At 38.6% G+C, this 16,070-nt stretch overlaps 1 protein-coding gene across 8 annotated transcripts in view; it reads left to right on the top strand.

Annotated features, from left to right (window-relative positions):
• Positions 1 to 16,070, top strand: part of AKAP13 (A-kinase anchoring protein 13) — a 344,813-nt gene that overhangs the window by 187,936 nt on the left and 140,807 nt on the right. The gene's annotated exons all lie outside the window — the stretch shown is intronic.

The raw sequence follows: 16,070 nt of genomic DNA, 5'->3' as shown, positions 1-16,070 counted from the left end.
ATATGAAGTATGTCATTTTTAATGATGGAAAAAAAAGTTCACTAGGTTTTCACAATAGCTCTTTTGAGACATAGTTCACATAACCGTAAAATTCACTCATTCAAGTAAAGTGCGCAGTTTAGTAGTTTTTAATATATTTACAAAGTCTTAAGACTGTCACCACCATCTAATTTTGTAACGTTGTCATCATGCTGAAAAGAAACCCCATGTTCATTAGCAGTTCACTCCCACCCCCCTCAGCTAACAGTCACTAATCTCCTTTCTGTCTCTATGGGTTTGCCCATTCCGGAACTTCACATAAATGCAGTTATAGAATATGTGGCCTTCGGTGACTGGTTTCTTTCACTTAGTGTAACGTTTCAAGGTTCATTCATGTTGTAACATTGATCAGTATTTCATTTCTTTGTATTGCCAAGTAATATCCTGTTGTATGGATATACCACACGTGCATTTGGATTGTTTCTACTTTTTCGCTATTGTGAATAATAACTTCTGTGAACATTTGTGTATAAGTTTGTGTGGACATATGTTTTCATATACTTAGTAATGGGTGTGCTGACCCATATGGTAATTTTATATTTAATACTAAGTTTTCAAAAATGGTTTTCTTCAGGGTCTTGAGATTATTGTTCTTCTTGTTTAAAGCTATTAACTTGTAAAACAAGAGAACTTAAACTTGTTGAGAGAAACAGGGTTCTAAGCTTTAGATTCCACACTTGTTTTAAAAAAAAGAACACCTTTTGGAAGCTGAAAAATCGAGTTACTGGCCTAAATCGTATTGCCCGTGGGAAAATGAGCCTTCCTTGTCTAGACTTGAGGGTGCACTGTGTTTGCTGTTCAGAGGGCTAAGTATTTTTTCATAAAGTTACCCCAGTACAGAAACAGAACTATACCCTCCCAAACTGTTTCAAGTGTATAGACTGTGATAAACAAGCTTCATTTTATTGGAGTACAGTGGTCGGGAGGTGCTGACTGTTTTCACCCACCCCTTATTACAGATAGCATTCATGACTCATGCCTGGGTGGCTGGCTGCTAGTACAGCAGGCATTATACAGACAAATGTTGCTTTTGCCCCTGGGGAAAGAAAAGAGAACACACCCTGCATGGGTACATGTGTCTTTGTTTCCAGGAGCCCCTAAAAAAGGAAAGGAACAAACTCACATCCTTGAATTCAAATGCCTCTGCTTCTTAGTCTTCCCTCTGAAGTCTTGCTAATTCGTGTCCTTGAGTGCAGCCTGATGCTTGGCCGTAGACCTTTTGCTTTCCCATGAGGATATCTCTGTCCTGACTGTATCTTGACTATTATAAAAAAGAAAACAAAACACTGTTTTTTTAAAAGAAAGTTCCTCCTCTCCTTGTCTCTTTCCTCTTCTCATTTTTCCTCCAGTTGTAGGAGTTGAGAGAGGTAATATTCCTCTGGTTGGTCATCAAGCCTCATTTTACAGATAAAAGAATTACACCCTCAGAGAGTCACATGGCTACCTCAAGGTCAGAGCCTGCTAGAATGGGAGCTTGTAGTTTGGTTCTAACCTAGGACTTGCCCAGTGGGGTGCTTTCCTCCCTGACTCTTAACCCCAGGCTCTGTGACTGTGGGGTATATTGTAAGGAGCATCAATATGTGAGAACCATGTAATTTGTCTGTTGCTAGGGGTTGTCTGTTGCTAGGGGTTATCTGTGCTTTGTGTCTGCCTTCACTTAGCGTAGTTAGAGAAAGCATACGTGAATGGAATTTTTAGTTCATGAAGATTTTCAGGTCTACACAGTGGAGCGTTTTGTGTTCACGGCATTCTTAAAGTGACGTGAAATCTGACCACTGACCTCCCCTCCCTGTTGCTCTGCCAGCCTTGCCTTACTTGCTATGGATTGAAAGGAGAAAGCATGGACACACAATTTGATCTTTCCAATGCCCCATTTTCTCTTTTTTCCCATTTAACTTTTCACATGCTATATTCATTGAGAAGTTCCCAAACGATTTTGGTAAAGGACAGAGAGTAAATATTTTAGGGTATGTGGAACATACAGTTTCTGTAACAACTAATCAACTTTGATGTTATAGTGTGAAAGCAGCCACAGGCTGCATGTAAACAAGAGTGTGACTGTGTTCCAATAAAACTTTATAGAAATTTGAATTTCATATCATGAAGTAATTTAATATTTTGAAATATTCTTTTCTGAATTTTTTTCAATCATTAAAAAATGTAAAATCTACTCTTAGGTTTTTTTTTACGGGCTGTACAAAAACAAGCGGTGGCCTAGTGGTGGTAGTTTGTGGGCTCCTGGCCTAGAGAATACTTGTGCTTCAGTGGATGAAAAGAAAGAGAAAGCAAGTAGAATTTTTTTCTTTTCTAAATTGTTTCAGCTTGCCGTGAAAGCTCTGGTTATTAAACTGCACGTAGGAAGGTGGAGAGTTCCGATTCTGTGTTTCTCCTGAATTTGCTTTTTGACTTAGTCTCTCCAGGGCTCAGCTTCCTTACTCTATTCGTCTTCTAGCCTTAACCTTCTGGAGTCTGGGTTTGAAGTCTGAAAAGGGTTACTTGAGCTAGTGATTGTAGTCGAGGGTGGAGTGGCATTTGTTTAGCATTATTTAATTTGATCTTTCAGACACATGCCCAGTCTCTTTGTTGGCCTTGGGAATAAGCCAGTCATTGCTTCATTGACTCATTGTTTCACTGAATCATCCTTTTCCAAATGTAAAACGGGAAAAAACTGTGTGTCTTACGCTTTGCTACTGTCTTGAAAACCTAGAGCATAGGTTCATAAAGGAATTAGGCAGTATCAAGAATAGTGCTTGCTTATATCCTCAGAGAAAACACATGTATGTGTTAAATGCTACAGGTGTCTTGATACATGATACGTGGTCCTAACAGATACTTCTTCACTGAATCGAAAATTGTTCACAATTCCAAAGGCCAGGTTTTATACACAATATGGTCCATTCGCATTAGTCATTTTATCAGCATTTTATAGTCATGGTTGTTATTAAGTATTGCCAAAGTCTTAATACTAGTTACAATTTAATATTCAACATTATCCCTTCTTATATACATTCCTGGTTTCAAGGTTCTCAGATTACCTCCTGTAGTCCTTTTTTTTTCCCCTCAGTGAGTTAATATATATCAAGTACTTAGAGCCTGACATGCAATAAGTAGCACTTAGCATTATTATTATTAATTAGTTTTATAACTTTAGATTCCAGTATCCTTTTTACTCATTTGTGTAACCAGTGGCATATGGTGGTTCCTAAAACAGTCACGCCTCAGGTTCTGCTTCTTGAACGTTGTTAAAAAAGCGTCAGGAATAGCATCAAATGTTAATTTAAGCTGGGAAACATGGTGCTTGTTTTACTTCTGAGACCTTTAGAATTTGAGTGAAGCTTAAAGATTATCTGAAGTCTAATACCTTTGCTTTATAGGAGGAAAAAAATGGTTTCTGGAAAGTTAAGCAACTTGCCTCATTTTACAACTAGTTAATTCTGTACACTAGACTAGAACCTCATTTCTGTGTCCGTGATGTTTCTGCTATACTGTGGTTTCCAGAAAAGTCATCCTGAGGGTATACTTCTGGGGAATTCAGTTCACTTGGATGGGTTTTTGCATTTTAAACAAGTACCCCTGAGTGATGCCTACACACCCTAAGATTCTAAAACCATTGCATTATACTCTTGTGCTTTCGGTGATAGTTGGAGAAATTCCTTTGGCTGTTTTAGGATCTAAGCTGATTCACTTTAAAATAAGTCTCATGTTCTTATTATAATTTGTTTAGCTGTAGCTAAGTACCATCAAGATGGTATTTGTCCAGAGAGTTTGCATTTGATGCACAAATTACTAAGATTTTCCAAACCTGCCATTTATTTCCTAAAGAATGATATGACTGGGTGTAGACGTGACATTCGATACTTGAGTCCAGAACAGAAAGCCTTCAGGGACCATTCACCTTGAGAAAATGCTCCATGGTGGCCAGGAAGGAATTCTGACTCCTACTTCCCTGCCCCAGTGCTGCAAACCAGCATACTCCATGTCCTCTATGAATCTTTTCAACATGTGGCCAAGTTCATTAGGAAGGAGCTTGCTTCCCTGGGGTATCTGTTCCTTAAGGTATTTCTGTAATAATTCCTTTTCCAAATGATCATTGCAAAAGCTCATTAGCCATATGGAAGAGTTAATTCAGCAAGCCAGGTATATCTTGTCAGGATGCCAATGGTCCTGGCAGCCAAACACTCAAGAACAGATATGTTCAAGCACAACTATAAAATCCCATATGTTGAGTATTAGGTTACTGGGAAAGTCTACTCTTCATTTAACACACACTCCCCAATCAGAACCATGCTCCCTTTTTAAAAAAATACCTACACGGGGCTTCCCTGGTGGCACAGTGGTTAAGAATCCACCTGCCAATGCAGGGGACACGGGTTCGAGCCCTGGTCCGGGAAGATCCCACGTGCCGCGGAGCAGCTAAGCCTGTGCGCCACAACTACTGAGCCTGTGCTCTAGAGCCCGCGAGCCACAACTACTGAATCCCGAGTACCTAGAGCCCGTGCTCCGCAACAAGAGAAGCCACTGCAATGAGAAGCCTGCGCACCCCAATGAAGAGTAGTCCCCGCTCGCCGCAACTAGAGAAAGCCCGCATGCAGCAACGAGGACCCAAGGCCGCCAAAAATAAACAAATAAATAAATAAATTTATTAAAAAAAAAAAAAAAACGACACAGCCAAACATTAAATTAACTGAATTTCCATTCTTAGTTATTTTTACAACAGTATTAATATTTGTTTCTTCAAGGTTGTGGTAAGGGCAGTGTTGGACTATTTCTGGTTAAAATCTTGAATTCTCCCTGTAGTTTGATTATTTTCTGTGTTTCCTTCCTCTTGTCTCAAGGGGGCGAGCTTGCATTTCCATCCCTAGTCCAGGAATCTCTTCAAAAAAGTTTTCGTTTTGTGTGGCTCTTCACACCCTTCATGCACACCTGCCATAGGAAAATATGGCAGCTCTCAGGCTATCTGGTAACTAACTGGACAGGTCGTAGCACTGATATTCAAAATGACTCACACATCCTACCCTCTTAAGTTTTCAATTTTAAAAAAGGTCTTTTTAAAAATGTCTCTGCTATCATATTTACATATATATAGTTTTGTGGTATACGTGTCATCTAGGAAAAAGCAGAGTGACCTCTTCATGTCGCCAGTAAGTCTCCTCTGCGTATATTTGGCATGTAAGAGAACTAGCACCGCGCCCACCCCCCGCTGCCAATTTTCCTTTTTGGGTCCAAATCTAGAGCTAGCTTCAGTCACGGGGAAACATACTCCTCAGCTGTTTCATACAGAATCTTTGGAGACACTCTGGATGTCTCTTCTGAAATGGGGTCAACAAGAAATTCTCCAAGTGTTCTTCTAGAGAAGATAGTTGCAAAAAAGAAGTGCCTTAAAGAAGCCCAGATCATAAAGCCGTAAGTGGAAAAACTACAACCTTAATGTAAAAATATCTGTAAGAGTATAATTTAATGATCTAACTATACATTTTTTCCTTTTTTTAAAAAACTGAGGTATAGATGATGTACAGTATTATATGTTTCAGCTGTTTAGCAGTGATTCACAATTTTTCAAGGTTATGTTCCATATATAGTTACTAAAAAATATTGGCTATATTCCCTCTGTTGTATATATCCTTGTAACTTATTTATTTTATACATAGTAGTTTGTCCCTCTTAATCCCCAGACCCTATCTTGCCCTTCCCTCCTTCTTTCTCCCCCATGGTGACCACTAGTTTGTTCTTTTTATCTGTGAGTCTCTTTCTGTTTTGTTATATTCACTAGTTTGTTTTACTTTCTTAGATTCCACGTATAAGCGATATCATACAGTATTTGTCTTTCTCTGTTGGACTTGCTTCACTTAGCGTAATACCTTCCAAGTTCATCCATATTATTGCAAATGGCAAAAATCCGTTCTTTTTCATGGCTGAGTAGTAGTATACCATTGTATATAGCTATACATTTTTCAGTGACCTTGAGGAAATTATTTAATTTCTCTGATCTCCATTTTCCCACTTGTATAATGGTTAGGTAATCTCTAATGTTTCTTCAGGTTCTTAATTTTTAACCAGCGTGTGATTCTAAAATGATAGGAATAAGTTCATGAATGTTGGGGTGTATATCTTACTGTATTGGAGTAAAAGGGCAACCGCGCAGGACTTTTTAAAATCACACTTTCTTTAATGGCCAGTTCTTACTGATCACTTTTTCTTTGAACATTTTCCAGGGTGTTTTGCTCTGCAGTCTTAACTTTGATTAACAATCCACTTCTTTCTCTCAAAGAACTGCTTAATCATAGGTCATATGTGCATTTTGGAGGAGGCGTGTGTGTGCCTTTTCTTTTTTCCTCCTGTTGGGACAAAAGAACCAAATGTGATTCTTATCACTCTTTTGGCCCATTTGTTACACTCCTTATCTCACTTTTGTTCATTCTTATCTCATTATATTGACAGCCAAGGTTAGTAGCCAAGCACAGTGGAAAGATTATGGAGCCCAGTAAACCACGGTTTTAATCCCAGTTATGGCCCTTGATCTGCCACTTTGATCCATTTGTTTAGAGGCTCAGTTTCCTCATCTATAAATTTGGGATAATGATGCCAACTTCAAGAGTTATTTGTACTAACTAGAGTTAGTATAGTGTCCAGCATGTACTAGACGTTTTATAAGCAGTAGGGTGTAACTCTATCTCATTTTAAACTAACTCAGAATTATCAGACCCACTGTTAAGACTCGATGGATGAATGATTTTAAATAGGTGATGGTTAAAATGATCTTGGAAGAAGTTACCAACTGTATCAGGCCATAGTGTTACTTATTTAAATTACCATGTCAGTTTGTGTTTACTGTGAGGGTGCACTGATTTATTCAGTACTTCATTCAACAAATGTTCTTGAACTCTGTGCTAGACCTTAGAAATGCTAAAATGAAAATAGGCCTGTCTGCACATTCAAATTCATATTCCAGTGGGAAGAGACAATTACTAAACCAATAAGACACAGTCTGGTAAGTGTTAAAATATATAGACAAACTTAGGGTGGCTTATGAATAGATATATTTCAGCTAGATAAATGGTAAATTCTTCTCTCTAAGTTCCTATATAGCCCCTGGGAGGAGGGATGTTTCTAAGGAATGGTGTATTATTTTTACACTGTTTACCTCAAGTGGCTTCCCAAGTTTCATTTTAAAGGAGGATTGTCTTTTGTGGGGGTGAAGATATGTGCATTCCGTGTCAGAAACTCAGGCTTGGGTGTAACCGTTATTTCTGCCAGTGGACTTGGAAGGGCCCCCAGTAGGCGACCTCTCAGGAAAACTAGTGTACTGCTTCTGACCCCAAGTTCTATGTTCATCTTACTGACATAAACATGACTTTATGGCTGCTTGTTTTCTCCTCTTAAGAGAAGAAGCTTCCATAGTAGAAAAACTAAAAGAAAAACATCATTTGATCTGTGGAGAAAGGCTTAGGTCCTTCTCAGTGACGCACATAATTGGGACAGTTATAGATTTCTGAGATTTTGATTGTGTATTTTAAGAAGATGCCTTGCTGGTTGGCCACCATAAGAGAAAAGGTGCACGCTGTGTATGGAATTGTTTATCCAGAAAAGGTTTCAGAGGTACTGATTTCTGATATTTTGGGCCTATTAGGCTGCTCAACTTTGTGATGTAGTCTGTGGCTTTGATTTCCTTTATTCATTCATTTAGTAAACTTTAGATGAATGCCTTTCCCTCTCAAGGTATTGCATTGAATATGTAGGGAAGTGGAAAGAGGTTAGATATTGTCTTTGTCCGCAGTTTAGTTAAATAAAGAAAGCACGTACAGGCATAATCACAATCTGTGGCTGCAGTGTGTGAGACGTGCCATAGGTGCCTTTAAGGTGCTCTAGAAGTTCACAGAGAGATGAATTCTTCCTGAGAAGTGCTTGTCTGAAATGCAGTGATGCTTCCTTGGTGATAACCTTGTTGTAACACACGTGGTATAAATATTCATTAGAAAGTAGGGATAGGTTCAGGGAACCTTTGATGTGCTCTCCAGCTTTATAGTTCTTTATTGCTTTCACAATGTACTTGGCCCTTCCAAGATCTAAGAATTGCCAGAAACGCCCCAATTTCAGTTTAGGAAACTGAAAAGTAACATTTACCAAAAGAAGCATGAAGAATGGAAGTATTTGGTAATATGTGAACCATGTAGGAATTAAAAAGAGTAGTACCTCTGTTTAAATATTTCCATTCAGCCAGTATAAATCTACATTCCCTCCTTGCCTCTTTCATACAGTGATATAGCCATTTTGCTTCCATTCTGAGAACCCCCAAAGCCCCATCCCTCCTTGTGGAACCAAAGAATTGTGACGTGGTCTTAAGTCATTGCCACGTGTGTAGTCTTCAGTAGAAAGGTAGTTGATGATGAAGATACTTTCTATAAAGTTCAGAACAGGAAATACTCTTAGGAGCACAATTAAAATATCTTGAGTTTAAGTCTTACTCAGAAGTCACAGTAAGCCAAATATTTATTATATTGATCTTCCTTATCTGTGCAGCAGTTGGCATTCTGTCCTGAGTCATCAGAATTGATATGTATTTAAGAGTTTTGAAAGCCTAGTCATTATGCGGTTGGAATTTGGGGTCGAACCCAAGTATAAGAATGAAATAGATTTTTTGTGTTTGGTTCCTGGATTTCTATTGAAGATAGCTGCAGAAGATGATTTCTGGAACAGTTTGAACTACTTATAACAGGAATAATTAGATTAAGTGTATAGCTCCCCAAAGCGGACACTGTAGAAAGTGTTTATTTGAATGTCTAAATTTGACTTGGAACTTTCATTCATGTGAGATATACAGTAGTCCCCCCTTATCCGTGGGGCGTGTGTTCCCAGACCCCTGTAGATGCCTGAAACCTTGGATAGTGCCAAATCCTATATAGACTGTTCTTTTTCATACACATACATACCTGTGAAAAAGTTTAATTTATGTATTAGGCACAGTAAGGGATTAACAACAACAATAATAAAATGAAACAGTTATAACTATACTGTAATAAAAGTTATGTGAATGTGATCTCTCTCTCAGAATACCTTAAATCTGTAATGTCTTTTCCATCTTAACTAAGCACGCACGGTGCCCATAATTTTTGCAGTTTGAGGTGCTATGGTAAAAATAGCACTATTTTCTTTTTCCTTCTTCACAATTTCACAGAAAATTCATCCTTACCATAGATCTTAGCAACCTCAGCAGAAGATTTTTCCCCCCTTCCCTATTAAGTCTAGAACTTTCATCTTCCACTTAAAAGATGCACTTTACATCTGTGGTAGATCCAAAATGCCAGCATCACTACTCTTGTGCTTTGGGACCATTATTAAATAAAATAAGCGTTAGTTGAACACCACAGTGTGTACTGAGATAGTCAATCTGATAACCAGAACAGCTACTAAGTGACTAATGGGCAGGATACGCCAGACAAAGGAACGACTCACATCCCAGGTGGGACAGAGCGGGATGATGCGAGATTACATCAGGCTACTCAGAATGGTGCACAACTAAAAACATATGAATTGTTTACTTCTGGAATTTTCCGTTTAATATTTTCTGACTACGGTTGAGTACAGGTAACTGAAATCATGGAAATTAAAACCTCAGATGAGGGGGGACTACTGTATACATAAACATGTGTGTATTTCTTCTACTACATAGAACGTGAGATACTTTTCGAGCATCACAGCATCTGGGAAATTTTGCTCTACCCCTTTCCTGAAGCAGTAGTAAAAAAAAAAAAAAAGGAGAGGGGGATAAATAGTGAAAAAGTATGACTGACTTTCTTGCTCATAGTCTCCTTGAAGAAAGATAGACCAGTAGAAAAATGTACTTAAGTTGGAGATACCTCGCCACCCTGTTGGTTTGTTTGCAGAAATAGAATGGGATCGTAAGATTTGTATTGGGACCATTTAAAGGTCTTTTCTGCTCCCATGGGGTCCTGGCCTGAGGAGCAAGGGCGGGAACTTCGAGACTAGGGCGACATGAAAGCCATGTGGTGGACAGGCTCTTGGTGCTCCAGCCAGGCGTCAGGGCTGTGCCACTGAGTGGGAGAGCCAAGTTCAGGACACTGGTCCACAGGAGACCTTCCAGCTCCACATAATATCAAACGGCAAAAATCTCCCAGAGATCTCCATCTCAATGCCAAGACCCAGCTTCACTCAACGACCAGCAAGCTACAGTGCTGGACACCCCATGCCAAACAACTAGCAAGACAGGAACACAACCCCATCCATAAGCACAGAGGCTGCCTAAAATCATAATAAGGGCACAGACACCCCAAAACACACCACCAGACGTGGACCTGCCCACCAGAAAGACAAGATCCAGCCTCATCCACCAGAACACAGGCACTAGTCCCCTCCACCAGGAAACGTACACAACCCACTGAACCAATCTTAGCCACTGGGGACAGACACCAAAAACAACAGGAACTACAAACCTGCAGCCTGCGAAAAGGAGACCCCAAACACAGTAAGTTAAGCAAAATGAGAAGACAGAGAAGCACACAGCAGATGAAGGAGCAAGGCAAAAACCCACCAGACCTAACAAACGAAGAGGAAATAAGCGGTCTACCTGAAAAAGAATTCAGAATAATGATAGTAAAGATGATCCAAAATCTTGGAAATAGAATGGAGAAAATACAAGAAACGTTTTACAAGGACCTAGAAGAACTAAAGAGCAAACAAACAGTGATGAACAACACAATAAATGAAATTAAAAATTCTCTAGAAGGGATCAATAGCAGAATAACTGAGGCAGAAGAACAGATAAGTGACCTGGGAGATAAAATAGTGGAAATAACTACTGCAGAGGAGAAAAAAGAAAAAAGAATGAAAAGAATTGAGGACAGTCTCAGAGACCTCTGGGACAACATTAAATGCACCAACGTTTGAATTATAGGGGTCCCAGAAGAAGAAGAGATAAAGAAAGGAACTGAGAAAATATTTGAAGAGATTATAGTTGAAAACTTCCCTAATATGGGAAAGGAAATAGTTAATCAAGTCCAGGAAGCACAGAGAGTCCCGTACAGGATAAATCCAAGGAGAAACATGCCAAGACACATATTAATCAAACTGTCAAAAATTAAATACAAAGAACAAATATTAAAAGCAGCAAGGGAAAAACAACACATAACGCATAAGGGAATCCCCATAAGGTTAACAGCTGATCTTTCAGCAGAAACTCTGCAAGCCAGAAGGGAGTGGCAGGACATATTTAAAATGATGAAGGAGAAAAACCAACAACCAAGATTACTCTACGCAGCAAGGATCTCATTCAAATTTGATGGAGAAATTAAAACCTTTACAGACAAGCAAAAGCTAAGAGAATTCAGCACCTCCAAACCAGCTTTACAACAAATGCTAAAGGAACCTCTCTAGGCAGGAGACACAAGAGAAGGAAAAGACCTACAATTATAAACCCAAAACAATTAAGAAAATGGTAATAGGAACGTACAAATCGATAATTCCCTCAAATGTAAATGGATTAAATGCTCCAACCAAAAGACATAGATTGGTTGAATGGATACAAAAACAAGACCCATATATATGCTGTCTACAAGAGACCCACTTCAGACATAGGGACACAGAAGACTGAAAGGGAGAGGATGGAAAAAGATATTCCATGCAAATGGAAATCAAAAGAAAGCTGGAGTAGCAATTCTCATATCAGACAAAATAGACTTTAAAACAAAGACTATTACAAGAGACAAAGAAGGACACTACATAATGATCAAGGGATCAATCCAAGAAGAAGACATAACAATTGTAAGTATTTATGCACCCAACATAGGAGCACCTCAATACATAAGGCGAATGCTAACAGCCATAAAAGGGGAAATCGACAGTAATACAATCATAGTAGGGAACTTTAACACCCCACTTTCACCAATGGACAGATCATCCAAAATGAAAATAAATAAGGAAACACAAGCTTTAAATGATACATTAAACAAGATGGACTTAATTGATATTTATAGGACATTCCATCCAAAAACAACAGAATACACATTTTTCTCAAGTGCTCATAGAACATTCTCCAGGATAGATCATATCTTGGGTCACAAATCAAACCTTGGTAAATTTAAGAAAATTGAAATCATGTCAAGTATCTTTTCCGACCACAACGCTATGAGGCTAGATATCAATTACAGGAAAAAATCTGAAAGAAATACAAACACATGGAGGCTAAACAACACACTCCTTAATAACCAAGAGATCGCTGAAGAAATCAAAGAGGAAATCAAAAAAATACCTAGAAACAAATGACAATGAACACACGATGACCCAAAACCTATGGGATGCAGCAAAAGCAGTTCTAAGAGGGAAGTTTATAGCAATACAATCCTACCTTAAGAAACAAGAAACATCTCAAATAAACAACCTAACCTTATACCTAAAGCAATTAGAGAAAGAAGAACAAAAATACCCCAAAGGTAGCAGAAGGAAAGAAATCATAAAGATCAGATCAGAAATAAATGAAAAAGAAATGAAGGAAACGATAGCAAAGATCAATAAAACTAAAAGCTGGTTCTTTGAGAAGATAAACAAAATTGATAAACCATTAGCCAGACTCATCAAGAAAAAAAGGGAGAAGACCCAAATCAATAGAATTAGAAATGAAAAAGGAGAAGTAACAACTGATACTGCAGAAATACAAAGGATCATGAGAGATTACTACAAGCAGCTATATGCCAATAAAATGTACAACCTGGAAGAAAGGCACAAATTCTTAGAAATGCACACTCTTCCAAGACTGAACCAGGAAGAAATAGAAAATATGAACAGACCAATCACAAGCACTGAAATTGAAACTGTGATTAAAAATCTTCCAACAACAAAAGCCCAGGACCAGATGGCTTCACAGGCAAATTCTGTCAGACATTTAGAGAAGAGCTAATACCTATCCTTCTGAAACTCTTCTAGAATATAGCAGAGGGAGGAACACTCGCAAACTCATTCTACAAGGTCACCATCACTCTGATACCAAAACCAGAAAAAGATGTCACAAAGAAAGAAAACTACAGACTAATATCACTGAAGAACATAGATGCAAAAATCCTCAACAAAATAGTAGCAAACAGAATCCAACAGCACATTAAAAGGATCATACACTATGATCAAGTGGGGTTTATCCCAGGACTGCAAGGATTCTTCAGTATACGCAAATCAATCAACGTGATACACCATATTAACAAACTGAAGGAGAAAAACCATATGATCATCTCAATAGATGCAGAGAAAGCTTTTGACAAAATTCAACACCCATTTATGATAAAAAACCCTCCAGAAAGTAGGCATAGAGGGAACTTTCCTCAACATGATAAAGACCATATATGACAAACCCACAGCCAACATCGTCCTCAGTGGTGAAAAACTGAAACCATTTCCACTAAGATCAGGAACAAGACAAGATTGCCCACTCTCACCACTGTTATTCAACATAGTTTTGGAAGTCTTAGCCAGAGCAATCAGAGAAGAAAAAGAAATAAAAGGAATCCAAATCGGAAAAGAAGAAGTAAAGCTGTCACTGTTTGCAGATGACATGATACTATACATAGAGAATCCTAAAGATGCTACCAGAAAACTACTAGAGCTAATCAATGAATTTGGTAAAGTAGCAGGATACAAAATTAATGCACAGAAATCTCTTGCATTCCTCTACACTAATGATGAAAAATCTGAAAGTGAAATTAAGAAAACACTCCCATTTACCATTGCAACAAAAAGAGTAAAATATCTAGGAATAAGCCTACCTAAGGAGACAAAAGACCTGTATGCAGAAAATTATAAGACACTGATGAAAGAAATTCAAGATGATACAAATAGATGGAGAGATATACCATGTTCTTGGATTGGAAGAATCAACATTGTGAAAATGACTCTACTACCCAAAGCAATCTACAGATTCAATGCAATCCCTATCAAACTACCACTGGCATTCTTCACAGAACTAGAACAAAAAATTTCACAATTTGTATGGAGACACAAAAGACCCCGAATAGCCAAAGCCATCTTGAGAACGAAAAACGGAGCTGGAGGAATCAGGCTCCATGACTTCAGACTATACTACAAAGCTGCAGTAATCAATACAGTATGATACTGGCACAGAAACAGAAATATAGATCAATGGAACAGGATAGAAAGGCCAGAGATAAACCCATGCACATATGGTCACCTTATCTTTGATAAAGGTGGCAAGAATATACAGTGGAGAAAAGACAGCCTCTTCAATAAGTGGTGCTTGGAAAACTGGACAGCTACATGTAAAAGAATGAAATTAGAACACTCCCTGACACCATACACAAAAATAAACTCAAAATGGATTAAAGACCTAAGTGTAAGACCAGACGCCTTCAAACTCTTAGAGGAAAACATAGGCAGAACACTCTATGACATAAATCACAGCAAGATCTTTTTTGCCCCACCTCCTAGAGAAATGGAAATAAAAACAAAAATAAACAAATGGGACCTAATGAAACTTAAAAGCTTTTGCACAACAAAGGAAACCATAAACAAGATGAAAAGACAACCCTCAGAATGGGAGAAAATATTTGCAAATGAAGCAACTGACAAAGGATTAATCTCCAAGATTTACAAGCAGCTCAATATCAAAAAAACAAACAACAATCCAAAAATGGGCAGAAGACCTAAATAGACATTTCTCCAAAGAAGATATACAGATTGCCAACAGACACATGAAAGAATGCTCAACATCATTAATCATTAGAGAAATGCAAATCAAAACTACAATGAGATATCATCTCACACCGGTCAGAATGGCCATCATCAAAAAATCTACAAACAATAAATGCTGGAGAGGGTGTGGAGAAAAGGGAACCCTCTTGCACTGTTGGTGGGAATGTAAATTGATACAGCCACTATGGAGAACAGTATGGAGGGTCCTTCAAAAACTAAAATTAGAACTACCATATGACCCAGCAATCCCACTACTGGGCATATACCCTGAGAAAACCATAATTCAAAAAGAGTCATGTACCAAAATGTTCATTGCAGCTCTATTTACAATAGCCAGGACATGGAAGCAACCTAAGTGTCTATCAACAGATGATGGATAAAGAAGATGTGGCACATATATACAATGTAATATTACTCAGCCATAAAAAGGAACGAAACTGAGTTATTTGTAGTGAGGTGGATGGACCTAGAGACTGTCATACAGAGTGAAGTAAGTCAGAAAGAGAAAAAACAAATACCGTATGCTAACACATATATATGGAATCTAAGAAAAAAAAAAAAGGTCATGAAGAACCTAGTGGCAAGACGGGAATAAAGACACAGACCTACTAGAGAATGGACTTGAGGATATGGGGAGGGGGAAGGGTAAGATGTGACAAAGTGAGAGAGTGGCATGGACATATATATACTACCAAACGTAAAATAGATAGCTAGTGGGAAGCAACCACATAGCACAGGGAGATCAGCTCTGTGCCTTGTGACCACCTAGAGGGGTGGGATAGGGAGGGTGGGAGGGAGGGAGATGCAAGAGGGAAGAGATATGGGCATATATGTATATGTATAGCTGATTCACTTTTTTAGAAAGCAGAAACTAACACACCATTGTAAAGCAATTATACTCCAATAAAGATGTTAAAAAAAATAAAAAATAAAAACTAAAAAAATAAAGGTCTTTTCTGTTTGTATTCCAGATTCTGCAACTACAGGAAGTCAAAATCTTCCAGAACATGTTGTTCTTGTTATAAAATCTTATTGTAGGGCGGCAACTGTAGTCTCTGTCATGCAGTTTATACCCTGTAGTTTGCAGTCTATACCCAGAGTGCTCCAGTGCTCAAAGGGCCTGCCCTTGTTTGCCCAGCTGGTTAGCACAGAGCCAGGCCCAGGACCCCAAACCCTGGAGCCTTGCTGTGGGCCAGCCTCTCCCTGCCTGCCCACCTCTACTTGAAAGATCACCTCATCTCACTGAAGTCAGCTCCGTAGTGTCCCACTGTAAGCTGAGGCACCCTGCGAATCTCTCCAGGCCTGTGCTTTCTCTGCTGGGGAAA

Source organism: Balaenoptera musculus, chromosome 2 (genome assembly GCF_009873245.2).
Source record: "Balaenoptera musculus isolate JJ_BM4_2016_0621 chromosome 2, mBalMus1.pri.v3, whole genome shotgun sequence".
Classification (NCBI taxonomy): domain Eukaryota; kingdom Metazoa; phylum Chordata; class Mammalia; order Artiodactyla; family Balaenopteridae; genus Balaenoptera; species Balaenoptera musculus.
The sequence above is the reverse complement of the archived record's forward strand: the minus strand, read 5'-3'. Positions and strand labels throughout refer to the sequence as shown.